The 13,015-nt window shown below is 29.6% G+C and overlaps 1 protein-coding gene across 6 annotated transcripts in view; it reads right to left on the bottom strand.

Moving 5' to 3' along the window:
• Positions 1 to 13,015, bottom strand: part of unc-13-4A (BAI1 associated protein 3) — a 102,505-nt gene that overhangs the window by 75,095 nt on the left and 14,395 nt on the right. For 2 of the 6 annotated variants that reach the window (XR_015545228.1, XM_087406624.1), the window contains exon 1: positions 6,315 to 7,332. The exons of 2 other annotated variants lie outside the window; for them this stretch is intronic. The gene's annotated coding sequence lies outside the window, so the exon portion shown is untranslated. Of the gene's footprint in view, positions 1 to 6,314; positions 7,333 to 13,015 lie in introns of those variants that run through there. 2 more of the 6 variants (XM_087406628.1, XM_087406627.1) reach the window with 2 other exon arrangements.

Below are 13,015 nucleotides of genomic sequence, written 5' to 3'. Positions count from 1 at the left end.
CTTCAATAGAAGTCACAGCTTTTAAACGTGCAGTATTAATTTCAGTTGAGTAATCTGTTGGAAGACAAAATGATTTCCCATTAGAGAAACACTCTATCGGCAGTATTCTCGACGTTGAATAAGTTGTGCGCAATTCCCCAAGGAATCTCTTCGCGAGAATTTTGAAATATCGCATTGTTATATCCGTGCTACGAGCATTATTACGATGCAACATTGTCTACGAGAAAGCAATATAACGACTAAAAAATATTGAGAAAAATTAACGCGGAGAGATTTCCCTGCCTTTTTATACGTAGCAAACAGCTTTCTCGCTGTTTCCCATTATCCGGCCATCGTATTCGCAACATTGGAAACTCTTTTTCTCTCTCGTTTTTCTCTTTCTCTTTTTTCTCTATTTCGCTATAGACCATCATAAAGATGGAAGAACAAACCACTAGCTTTGTTCCAAGCGCGCCATGTACAGAAATCGTTTTCGGTTCAAAAAGCTCAATTAGGAAAGAGGAGGGGAGAGAGAGAGAGAGAGAGAGAGAGAGAGAGAGAGAGAGAGAGAGAGAGAGAGAGAGAGAGGAAAGGAGGAAAGAGGAAGAGTGACAAAGAGGAAGGGAGAGAGAAATTAGATTCTCTCAGTCTTGTGCGACATACGCATATAGCGGCTATTGTTCACCATTATGTATATTTCGATAGGATAGCAGGTCATATTGCAGATTTATAATGCACTTTGCGTAAATTAACAATTTTGTAGACCTCAAAGCGTCATCAGCCAGCCATCGATAGTGAAATTTCCAGTAGAATTTGGAACAGACTTTAACTTTATGAAAATTTAACTTAGGACCATTGCAACTATTGGTGATCCAATATTATACAATCCGATAATTTTCATGAAATAATGTATAGAAATGAAATTGTTGTTAATAAAAAATTTTTATCATAGCTATATAGAAAAACAAATCTTTAAATATAAATCTCTTTTTAATATAAATGTATTGAAATAAAAAAATATTTCATCAAAATACTTGTAATTCTGAATAAATTTTTATGAAAATTTTACAATAGTCTTTTTCTCAAATTTTTAATTTTTCAATAATCAAATAAAAATAAAAAATTAAAATCAGGAAAATTCTATAGTAGGTACTAATTCTAATATTAAAGACAGAAAAATGTTAAAAAATCTTAAAAAAATGTTGCCACTCAACATAAAAGTTTCACATATAGTATCATATTTATATTAAAATCTAATTATTTTTACGAAAATTACTTATCTATAACTTCAATATTGTTTTTAAATTTCAAGAGGATAAGATAGAACGAAAGCTATCGTTTCTGCGGAAGTTATGAGTAAACGAGAAAACCCTAGTTTTGGTTTACCCAATATAAATCCTAGGATAAGTGATCGAGAGTAGCCATGATTAGTATTTTCACTTCTCATAAATGATATCTCTGTCTTGCATGATATTAAGGAATGAAAACAATATTATATATATATATTTTATATGTATATATTTTATATATATATGTATATATACATATATCCAGATATGTATAATTATAAGCTCGCGGGGGAAATTTAATAATGAAATTACAATCATAATGTAATTTTGTATTCAAAAATATAGATATCGATTTACATTAAATATTTCGCAATTGCATAAAACATTACAAATATAGGAGATTTTTAATTATATTGTAACTTTCACACATGGTTATATTATTATTAATTTGATTATATTGTTATGTAATTATTTAAAAGAAAAATCGCTATTAAGAAATTTTTACAATATAGCTGTTATATTATATACGCTAGTAACGTAGTGTAAAAGCATAAAATGTATATCAGCATTATATATTTAATAAGTATTCCGAATAAATATCACATAAGATTCCTATTATACCATCGTTTACAATTTTGCTTCATTTATTCGATTAATATAAACTTTTAGAAAAGATGTTCTACGATAAATGAGTGATATGAAAATAACTCAAAGAAAGATAAAGAAAAATCCGGTTTTTTTTTATAAATTGCCAAGATTTATCAGGACTTGGATCATTCCTAGGTCCCTAAATCAAATCATTTTTTCGGAGAATAAACTTGAATGAAGACACGCGAAAATTCGCTCCAGAAGCGAATGTATGACCAAGTCGAAAATTGAAGGAAAATTCTGGCGTTACATTAAATCTGAGTCTGATCGTAGAATTTATTTCGCTCAGTTCAGTATCCTCTTTTTGAAGCTGCGAAAATACGACGAATAGGTTTCTGCAGAACCGAATACATCAGATCAACGAGTATGTTTTCCTTAGTGGATTGAGCAAAGGGAAATCTCTTCGCGGATACGCCCCATCAGTTTTTCATCGTGCTTCAGTCGACGGTAAATTTCTGATGAAGAGATTCTCTTTCCAATATCAAAGATTTGAAGACTTCCACATATTTTTACTTATAATAATCACTAAAGCTTTCAGCCACCGTTCATTTCGTAATTTATCTCTACATTATCGCAACATATCGACAGACAAAAGATAACGGAAGATTATTATTAAAAATAAATGATTATATCTCATCCCTTAATTCCGAGTTCAAAGCCGATTATTGCACATAAATCGACTTATCGTTTCACTAAATCCAGATATTTGAAAAGCAAATATTTTACGCATTCATGAAAAATTTCATTTCTCGAATATATATACCTATATATGTATATACATATATAATTCGTTGATACTTAAAAAAAGATTTTATTTAATATTCCAATTTATATAAATATTAATATATACAGGGTGGGCCATCTATTGGTACGTTTTTAAAAATGCGATCAAATGAGCATACATTGATATTTTTTATTAATTTTTTTTTTGTTGTGAAGCTAAAAGTATCCGCGTCAAGAATGAAAAACGATTTCGTTCATGTGGCTCCCTCTACTGGCCTTACAGTATGCCATTCGGTCACCCCAATTATTAATGACATTTTGGACTACCTCGGCGCCAATTTCACTCAAAACAGTCGTAATATAATGTCATCCACTAACATCCCTTTCTCACGAACTTTCCTCACCAATTTGCGTATAGCTCCTTCGGTGGGTGCTCTATCACGACCCATATTTCTTTTCAAAATTCGTACAGTTTCGGCGACACAGCACTGACTTTGAAAATAAGTTTTTAAAATTTCAAAACGCTCTTCAAGAGAAAACATGTTGTTTCGTGCCGCGGACGGTATGACTAATAAACTGTCAAAATTTCGGGTCTGTAGCTCGTTCGGTGTTGCCATACGACGAAATTCAAAAACGTACCAATAGATGGCCCACCCTGTAATAATAACTAATGCATTTTTTAATTCGAAAAGGAAAATATATATTAAATAAATGTGTTACAGAATATAATTTTCCACTATCTTTCATTTGTCGATATGTTACGCAGAAATGCATATATAAACTAAATTATCTTATGCATGATTGTAAAATATATCTATACGTAGAGAAATCGAAATAATTATATTAATACAAAATACAAAAAAATGTTACAAATTCATAAATTTTAAGTTATAATTTTTTTACATATTCTTCTTTCAAGTTGTAGGCAAAAAATTAAAAATTTTAAAAAGTATATAGATAAGCTCTATTAAAAAAATTTTTTAAATTAATTTATATGGGCAAAATTTAACTCATCTTTCATTCGCAATTATTTGTAATTCTATAGACATCTTCTAAATAGTTAGTATTAAAATAATCATTATTTTTAATTTTCCTTTTAATTTCATTTTTGATATTCAAACAATATAAAAAAAATAATTCTTTCTTTATTTTGCCACATAATAGTGATCCTATTTTTTACGGCAGTCGCAAAATTTTATATATAGGTATTGCGCAAATTTTAACGCGTAAATCCGTGCAACTAAATCCGAATTTCAGAATTACATCTTCTATTTAATACCTCTTTGCTGCGCAGTTTTTTGTCCGTTTATAGAGCTTGCTTTTCTCGCTTGAACTTACTCGTCCGACATATAAAAAAGATAAAAAACCTCATATATTAGGTCGTTGCATGGAAACGGATCTTTATAATATAACAGACGTCTTTCATCCCGTCAAAAGCGTTTTCACTGACAAGTAAACCCAATCGATTGCGAAAGGAAGACTACGAGAGTTTGCTATTTTGCACTTCGGACTCGCGCATAGTACGAACTCGCCCATTGAGCCACGAGTGATTACTTGTTCGGCTATCATTTAATTAACAAACGCTACATGAGGATGACCTCGCGCTTTTAACGAAGATGTGCTTTATGTTATTAATTAATTTCAATTCCGCGCTTAATGGATGATCCTTTAAAAAACGAGTAAATAACTTTAATGGTTTGCAGTTTGCATTCAACTATAACAAACTTGATATATCCGATGATTTATATTATAACTGTAATTTTTATTGTCCGAGGTGAGGTGACGAGCACATATGTTGATTAGAATTTTTATTGAAATGTCGATCTCGTCAGCGGCAACTTTAATAATAAATTGATTAATTCGCGTTATAAGAATCAACAAATAAATATAATGCTGAATATAAACTGTATATCGCAGAAACTTCAGAACATATGATTATAATTATTAAATTACAAATAAAAACCTGATAAACCTATCAAATACCAACATTTTCATTTTATTTCAATATATTGTTTTTATATATATATATAAATAAAAAATGCCCTATGTTATTTTGTTTATAATTATAACTATTACGTATTATTATATGTATATAACTGTAAATATTTTTATAATTTTATTTAAACTTATTTAAACTCATATGATATATATAAATAAAACATGCAATATGTTTCTCTGAATAAAAGATTTTTACATATTATACTGTTATATCAAATGTTTTTTAATCTTACTATAATGTAAATGCAATCGAATAAAAATTGAAGAAAATACATTCCTTAAACGATACATAAGTTACTTTATATAATATTCCTTACGGATTTCAAAGTAGAAATTTCTCTAGTGAGAAACATTCTTTTATTAGTTTTCTTAAATAAATATTCATAGATATCATTTTAATATCGTATTATGTTTTTAGTAGCGTTCTGATAATTATTGATAATAAATGACCGAAATTTTTTTTAAAGTAATTGTAAAAAGTAAATATTATTCAATATAAAATTTTAATAGTTAAATAAATATATAATAATGTAAAGAATGCGCAATTTGACAATGAAAATAATCTTATTTAATTATATTATATAATATTTTGCTTATAGTAGTGAGAATTCAAAACGTTCATTTTACGTGGTAAAACATACACAGAACAAACAATTCACTGAACAAACATATTAATACTAGGCAATATATCATGAAAAAAGTATCTATGTCCATATTGCATTGGCATTCCTATTTATCAAGAAACATTATCTGTTCATCGACCCACGAATGACAATTCAGATAGAGAACGATAATCTTCAACATGTCCGACAGTACGTTGATTCTCACTACTCGCTATGACATTTAATCGTGTATGTGTCTCATAGAGATAGGATTCGTGTTAATGTAACCGTTAACTGTCACGCCCGTTTAATTAACACCTGTTATTATTGTATCTAATATTATTCAAAGATGATTTCAATTGCATTAAAAAAGTTGTATGTTCTTCTAATTAACGGAATTAATGAATAATTAACGGAAAATTATTGAAAGATATATTGTCATGCGACAATTATTACACGAATGTGATTTTTATATGTCTCGTCTCGTTCGTTTTATTTAACAAGTTAAACAACCGGAACACATCAAAGACAAACTCGATCACAACTTTTTCTATTGATGTTTGCTCCAACAAAACAATCGCTTTTTGTCGAACGAACAGTTGAAGTTAATAGATGACGTGTCAGAGTTGCTAGTAAACGTGTGTTTCCAATTTCTAAAGATTTTTCCTTTGTTATATCAATTCATCAAATTCCAAAAAAATACAAGTTTTTTTACGAGAGAAAATAGTAGGAACGGAAGCAATCAACCCCCGAGGAATTGATCATTATTACCACAACGCATTGTTAAATTTCAATGTTTTTTCCAGCATTTCGATTCACCATCCGTGTCACGTTAATATTATGCTGTAACGGGATAGACAATTAAAACAATTACGCACAAAATTGTCAGAGTTCCTAAATGTGTACAATTAACACGCAAGCAACACAATCCGGAGTGCGCGCGCGCGCGCGTCTCAAATTCCGAATGGAGTCTTTGCCATCTGATCCGGCGAAGGCCGGAAGCGACCGCGCGATTTAGTGGTGTCACTGGTGACCTAGTTCGCATCAGAACTAAACGCAGGCTCCGATTACTCACCGTTACGCAGAGACACGTTCGACGACGATGGTGAGAAGAAGCTGTCGAGAAGCAAGATCCGTCGAGGCAAATTGTGATACGACGTAAGGTCTTTAAAATATTAACCGCACGTACTTCCGCGATATCCAAATATTACCGGCGTCCTAAATAAGGAGCTAAAGAGTTAGACGAATCCGTGTTCGTTCGAGAGTCGAAGTGGAATAGCCACTTGTAGAGTCGGCGGATGACCGGGCGCGTAAACCAGACTGGCGGGTTGATAAACAGGTGAGATGTCGTCGCGTGCCTCTCTCCCTCTTCCCCCATCCGCTCGCGTTCCACTCCTTCCACTTTCACCAGTTGCACCCTCCCGGTTTCACCCCGGCGTATCTCTCTCCCTCCCAGATAGTTCCCCTTCTTCGCAGGTCATCTATCTCGCTCTTATTCAGAATTCGGACTATCCGTCTCGTTTCAATTTCCGTTACCCGCCTTATTTTTCGCTTCCTCCACAGAGACTTCTTCGTCTTTACCGTTTGTATATCTTTCCCTTTTTCGCTTCGAGGCACTATATCACTATCTTTCTTCTACTGATTGCCCCCAATGCACCCCTACACTTTTCTCGGCCATCTCTCTTTCTTGAAACAGTTTTGCTAGCAACTGTCTTTCTTTTTTCTCGTCTCTCTTTCTCTTCCATTCTAGACATCTCATCACGCTTCTCTCTTCATGATTCACCTTCTCTATTTCTCGATATCGTCTTGCTTCCTTCTTCACATTCACCCTCCCATTTTTCCAACACGACTTGCCTCCTTCCACGTTTCTATATTCCCCTCTCTCCCGTAGTGTCCCTCTGGCTGTTCCACCCTCTTCAGTGACTCCCACCAGCTATTTCTCGATGCCGCCCTACCCACCGAGGTTCGTGGTGCGCTGTTCCCTACCCCCGCAGGGGGGGGAGGGTACAACCGGAGGTACTTGCGTGCGCAGCAACATCCATCGATCTATTTTAGCTCACCTACGCTCCTGCCAGGCCGGGTATATACCTGCTGCTTCCATGCCGTACCCTGCGCGCGTACGGGTGCGTTCACACTACACATTGCCACGGGGATGAAATGAAGAGGGAAGCTAAAGGAGAGAGGGAGGACGGACGAAACTTCGATGAGAGACCCAGAGACCCGAATTGTCGATTCTAGGTTACGAAGATCAAGAGAATTCCAGAGAGAATGGTCTGATTGTATCAATAATGTTCAACAAGCTTGATTCGCTTAGAAATTGAGATCGGATAAAATCATAAGAGAACTTTGTTTATCCTACATTATTTAACGATTGCTTAATTAATTAGTATTTAACTTTAATCGATATTTAAGTTGCAGCCACATTTTGTTTGCCTTGAAATTATCACTTCTACGCAGTCATTGTATGTGTTAATGAAATGTTTGTTGAAAATTTACTAAAGAGTGCTTTTTCGAGATTTTTGTATACGCTAAAATTTTGATCACACCTCCATCTAATAGGCTTTTCATTGAAATATATTAAAAAGTATAATCTCAGCTCAATCCCTTCAGATCCTGCATATATTGTAATGTACATTTAAAGACATTATCCGTTGAAATTATTTAATTCTATCGACATCATCTGAGAACTGATGTCCACAATAATGCATATATTAAAAAAAATAGTCAAAATTTTGAATAAAAATAATTGTTTAGTATAAAAATTACTTATTAAAAGTCGCATAAATTGAATTTAATTTTTATATTTTTTTAACATGGATCCAATAAAATTAGGTCTGAAAAGGTTAATAAATTCCATAATAAATTTAGGATTGATGTTTGTTAAACAAGAGGGTCAAAGTATTAATTATTAAATTTAATATCGGATATTTTGAATTTACGTACATACAAAGAGAAATAGAAAGCATAGAAAAACAGAAAAACATAAAGTGATAAAATTTTGTTTAAAATGTTTTACCTGAAACTAGTTTTAACTGTAGCTATTCGTATATTTATTTTCTACAAAAGCAAATGCCATTGTAAATAATTCAAAAATTGTAACTTTAAAAAATTATTTTCGTATAAATTTATTTTAACTGAAAATTTTACTTGTTCTTTTTTTGACAGTTTCCATTTGGTAGTAAAATGACACATGTCATATTGTTCGCAATATTGTACATTTTAGTTATACATTCTGAAATATATAATAAAGTAGAAATAATTTTCCGTTATATAATTTTTGACGTCATTACTACCGGATTTCCTGTAAATCATTTGGTTTTCTATACTTTTCATCAAATTTTTCACAATTACATTTGCATTATTATATTTGTATTAAAATACCATACCTAGAATAAGTACGGACGAACGGAACAACATGATAATTGTGTTAGCCTCACACGTAAAACGTGATCTTAGGTTAATACTGAGGTCGTCTGCTTGTAGGAGACCTTAGCACGATGCATGTTACTCGCGTGATTGTAATTGGGAATTATATGGAAACACAAATGTCACCAACGTTTCATGTTTATTCGCGGTAGTCATGCACTAAGATATTAAACTTTATCGCACAAGAATGTACATGATTACTATCAAATTTGCATGTACTCTCTTATATATTTTATCTAATAAAATATACATGTACATAAATTATCACTAAAGATTAATTTTGTTATTTAAATAGGAAAAATAAGTTTAATATAATTTTAGCGATTTTAATGTATTATTTACTGTTACTAATAAAATTCCACACAAATCCCTAAAATTTTGCTAGTAACGGTAGTAACAATAAATTGTATTGCAATTTCCGTACAGTTTTTTTCAATATTTATATACTAAATATGGAAAATTGAACTCGCTCAAACGTTACTGACTATTTCATAGCTTAGCTTTGTAGATTTATCACAACCTCAAATAGTTGCTATAGATTAATGAACCCATAGATTTACATAAGCCACGTGTTTTCGAAAAGATAAACGGACTGGCTAAACAAACCAAACTTTGTGATATTTTTTTATTTATTGATATATTTTCTCCACTAGGTATTTCGGCGGTTTTGTCGAGAGGTTTGATATTAAGCGCACTGTTGATTTAATTGGTGCAAACCAAGATGGCCGGTTCTTGAAATTATTTTTTGTGAAAATGAAAACGCATCTAAACTGAAAACATCAAAAATAATTTGACTTGGAAATTATTCTCGATTTGAGCCACCATAACATATTCTGATTGATAGTTTGAAGACTGTGCTTTCGAAACGTCGTTCGTTTAGGCACGTAAATATTTGGTATTTATTATATGTGTGTTTGTTGATAAAAAATATTTTTCTATAAATTTCTGAAAAGATAAGCAAAAATATACGTACATTTGTTTTATTAATTGATAACATAAAATAACAATTAAGTATGATGTTAATTATATAAGTCAGTATTTACTTTTATCGATAATAATCGATATTTAATTTGTCTCGATAGTCTGTGAAGATATTCGCTCGGCAAGCGGAAGATTCGAGTTTAATTCTCAGCCGAGGTAATTTATCGCATTAAATTATTCGCAGTTTTTAGATTTAGATAGAATTTCATCAACATATTCATATAAGATTTCATCAGCTAATATTCTTGTTAAAAGATGCTTATTAGCATAAAAAAATTATAAAATTGCTTATACAATTTAATAAGTGATATTATTATTCTGGTTCTGCCCATAAATGCGGTTTTAAATTCACAAAAACATTTCAGCGCATGATATATCTATAGAATGTATATAAATTCTATTCTATATAAATCTAATTCTAACAAAAAAAATGTATTTAAGCAGTAAAATCTGCTTTGATCGAGAATATAAATTTTTCTTATTTGAAATTTAATTTATTGATAAACACACTGCATTTAGTATACAGTTTACATCTATTATAGAATTTCAGAAATGAATGAATGCATTTAACGATAAAAATGAGGTATAAATATGGACTATAATTTTTTATTTAAACAGTTGTAAATGAAATTGTAGATTAGAGAGGTACGTCGAAAAATCAAAATGCTTCGATCTATCTAAAAATTACACAGAATATTATTTAAAACAAAATTAATACTATGTTAAAATTTCAAACCGATTGACCATGTAATTTTTAAGAAAGAAAGAACTAAAGTTAGAGTTTATGGAAGTTGATGTCTTACGGCAAATGCAATAAATGACCGATATATTACATAATTACTTTTAAAATGCTTCAATCTACATAAAAACATATAAATAGAACAAACATATAGTTAGAACAAACCTATTCTTATATCATTGTAAGAATTTTAACTCTATTCACCATGTAATTGATTTGTATACAGGCAAAAAGTTGATAAAAGCCTATTTGAGCATCTAAAGAAATATACGCGGAAAACGCTATTGACTTCCGATGTTAGGTTGGATTGTGGATAGTTTCATCCTATGACACATGTGATTGAATATATATTTTTTGCTTATAATTTATTGTTATGTTTTACCTTAAGAAAACTATAACAACTATTACTATAAAAAATATATTTGAAAAAAAAAAATATATATATATATATACTAAAATATATGAAAGAAACGATACTAATATATAAAAGTATATGTATTAATATATAAATAACGTCATCTACTAAATTTATTCAATATATAACTAGGAACGTAATTTATTTTGTAAATTAATAAATTGATTTATAAAAAGATATTTTTTTTTTTTAATTTAATGCAGTATTTATTTTATTTAATACAACACTAATCTTAAATTAAGTATTAAAATTTTTATTTAACATTATAATAAAAAAATACGCAGAGATGGTTTTTTTTTAAAAGATATTGATGTACAATAATATAAATAATATTAACATTATTAATATAATATTAATAATGTTAATTTAATATACTTATAACGTTTAAAATATTAAAACGTAACTTTTATCATATGACTCTTATCATGTAACTCTTATCACATAATTCGTATCACATAATTCGTGATATTAAAATTAAAGCATTCTTTTAGTATAAAATAATTATCAATTATAATTATATATATGAATATATATTAGTTATGAATTTGTTATGAATTATATAGTTATAAATTTTCTTTATAACGAAGCATGTTCGTATAAAATAACTGTAAAACACATATATGAAAATAATATTTTAACCTCAATTAACTGTCAATTATTAACTGTCAATTACTAGTGGGCAAGAAGTTTCGAGCAGATTACTTACATTTCCTAATAATAGAATATTAATTATTATGATTTATAATTAAAAATTAGCAATCAATGTCTTTTAATTTTCATAAATCATAAATTAGCCTTTTTTATTATTAAAAGATTTTATTATTAAAAGATATATTGGGTTGATATTACCAATGAAGAACAATAGCGTACGCTCCTCACCACCTACCCCGCAAGTGATCAATCGTACATTCTTAAGAGTGCAAAATAATTTATTTAAATAGATAATCTGAAAAAAAGAGAAAATTCGTATAGTCAATTATAATAATTTTCATTTTTTTAAGTATTCAGATTTTTCAGATATTCAGCTTTTTATTAAAAGAGTCAACAAAAAATTTTTTTCTAGATCACATAAATTATAGATTTAGGGTTATTACAAGTAATATATATATAAAAAAAATACTTAAAGTGAAGTAAATTCAATAATGTGAGCAAAATAGCATTTTTATTATTTTACATTATTTGCCAATTTGTAATTAATGGAAACAAAAAGCGTCAGATAAATTGGACTGTATTTTGAAATCAAATTCTCGGCAGCATAATTTTATGCCATTGTGCGCGCTGACGTATATTTATGGGATTGACATGCATGCTAGTTAATAGAACCGTAGCTGGTCTCTACGATGTGATAATGAAATCGGATTATCGATTTCGTTCCCGTAGCAAATAGTCGTATACCGACGTAAATGGCATTGATAGACGGCACTATGAGGGTGTACAGAATAATAGCTCTAGGCACACACAATGCCTAATGGAAAATTTTCATTAAGTATCTGGTCCTCGAAGATGCAATTTGAAATCGTCGTAATATGTAGATATATATGTTACCGTTTCATATTATTAATGCTACTAATAATATTAAAAGAACTTGATGCACAACATATATTTTAACTTATATATAGAATTTATTTCTTTATTATATAATATTATTTAATATTACTTTATATAACTATATATACTTAACTGTCTCAAATTGTTAATTTTCTATCATTATATTTATTTAAAAAATTTAGCAGCAAATAGTAATAAAAAATACATAATATTTATAACATTAACTTTCTCATTGTAGTCTTAAAGCAATTAAACTTTGCGAACAATTAAACTGTCATTAATAAAAAATAATAGAAAGATTAAAATTAAAACAAATTTACTAAATTTTCTTATCAAAAAATTAAGATTTTATATAATAATTTTATACATAAATTTATATTTTTAAATTTTTATTTTTGGGTGTGGTCCACTTGGCGCTTCAAAAGCATTTGATTGACTAATCGAAGAAAAGAATTGCACTAATTAATCAATCAAAAAATGCTTGCATTTATAGCATCAGTGAACTGTAGTCTTTTTATGTCAGTGAAAGAATATGAATTTTTCAACTTGTAATACAGTTGGAAAAGATATTTGCGATCAGTCACACTGCAAGTATCTTGAAGTATGACTTTTAAAAACTTTTCAAACGATGACTTTCAAAGTAAGCTAGCAAAGTTCAGCGTATCTT

The sequence above is a fragment of the Acromyrmex echinatior genome, chromosome 5 (genome assembly GCF_024713525.1).
Source record: "Acromyrmex echinatior isolate Ae372 chromosome 5, ASM2471352v2, whole genome shotgun sequence".
NCBI classification, from domain to species: domain Eukaryota; kingdom Metazoa; phylum Arthropoda; class Insecta; order Hymenoptera; family Formicidae; genus Acromyrmex; species Acromyrmex echinatior.
The sequence above is the reverse complement of the archived record's forward strand: the minus strand, read 5'-3'. Positions and strand labels throughout refer to the sequence as shown.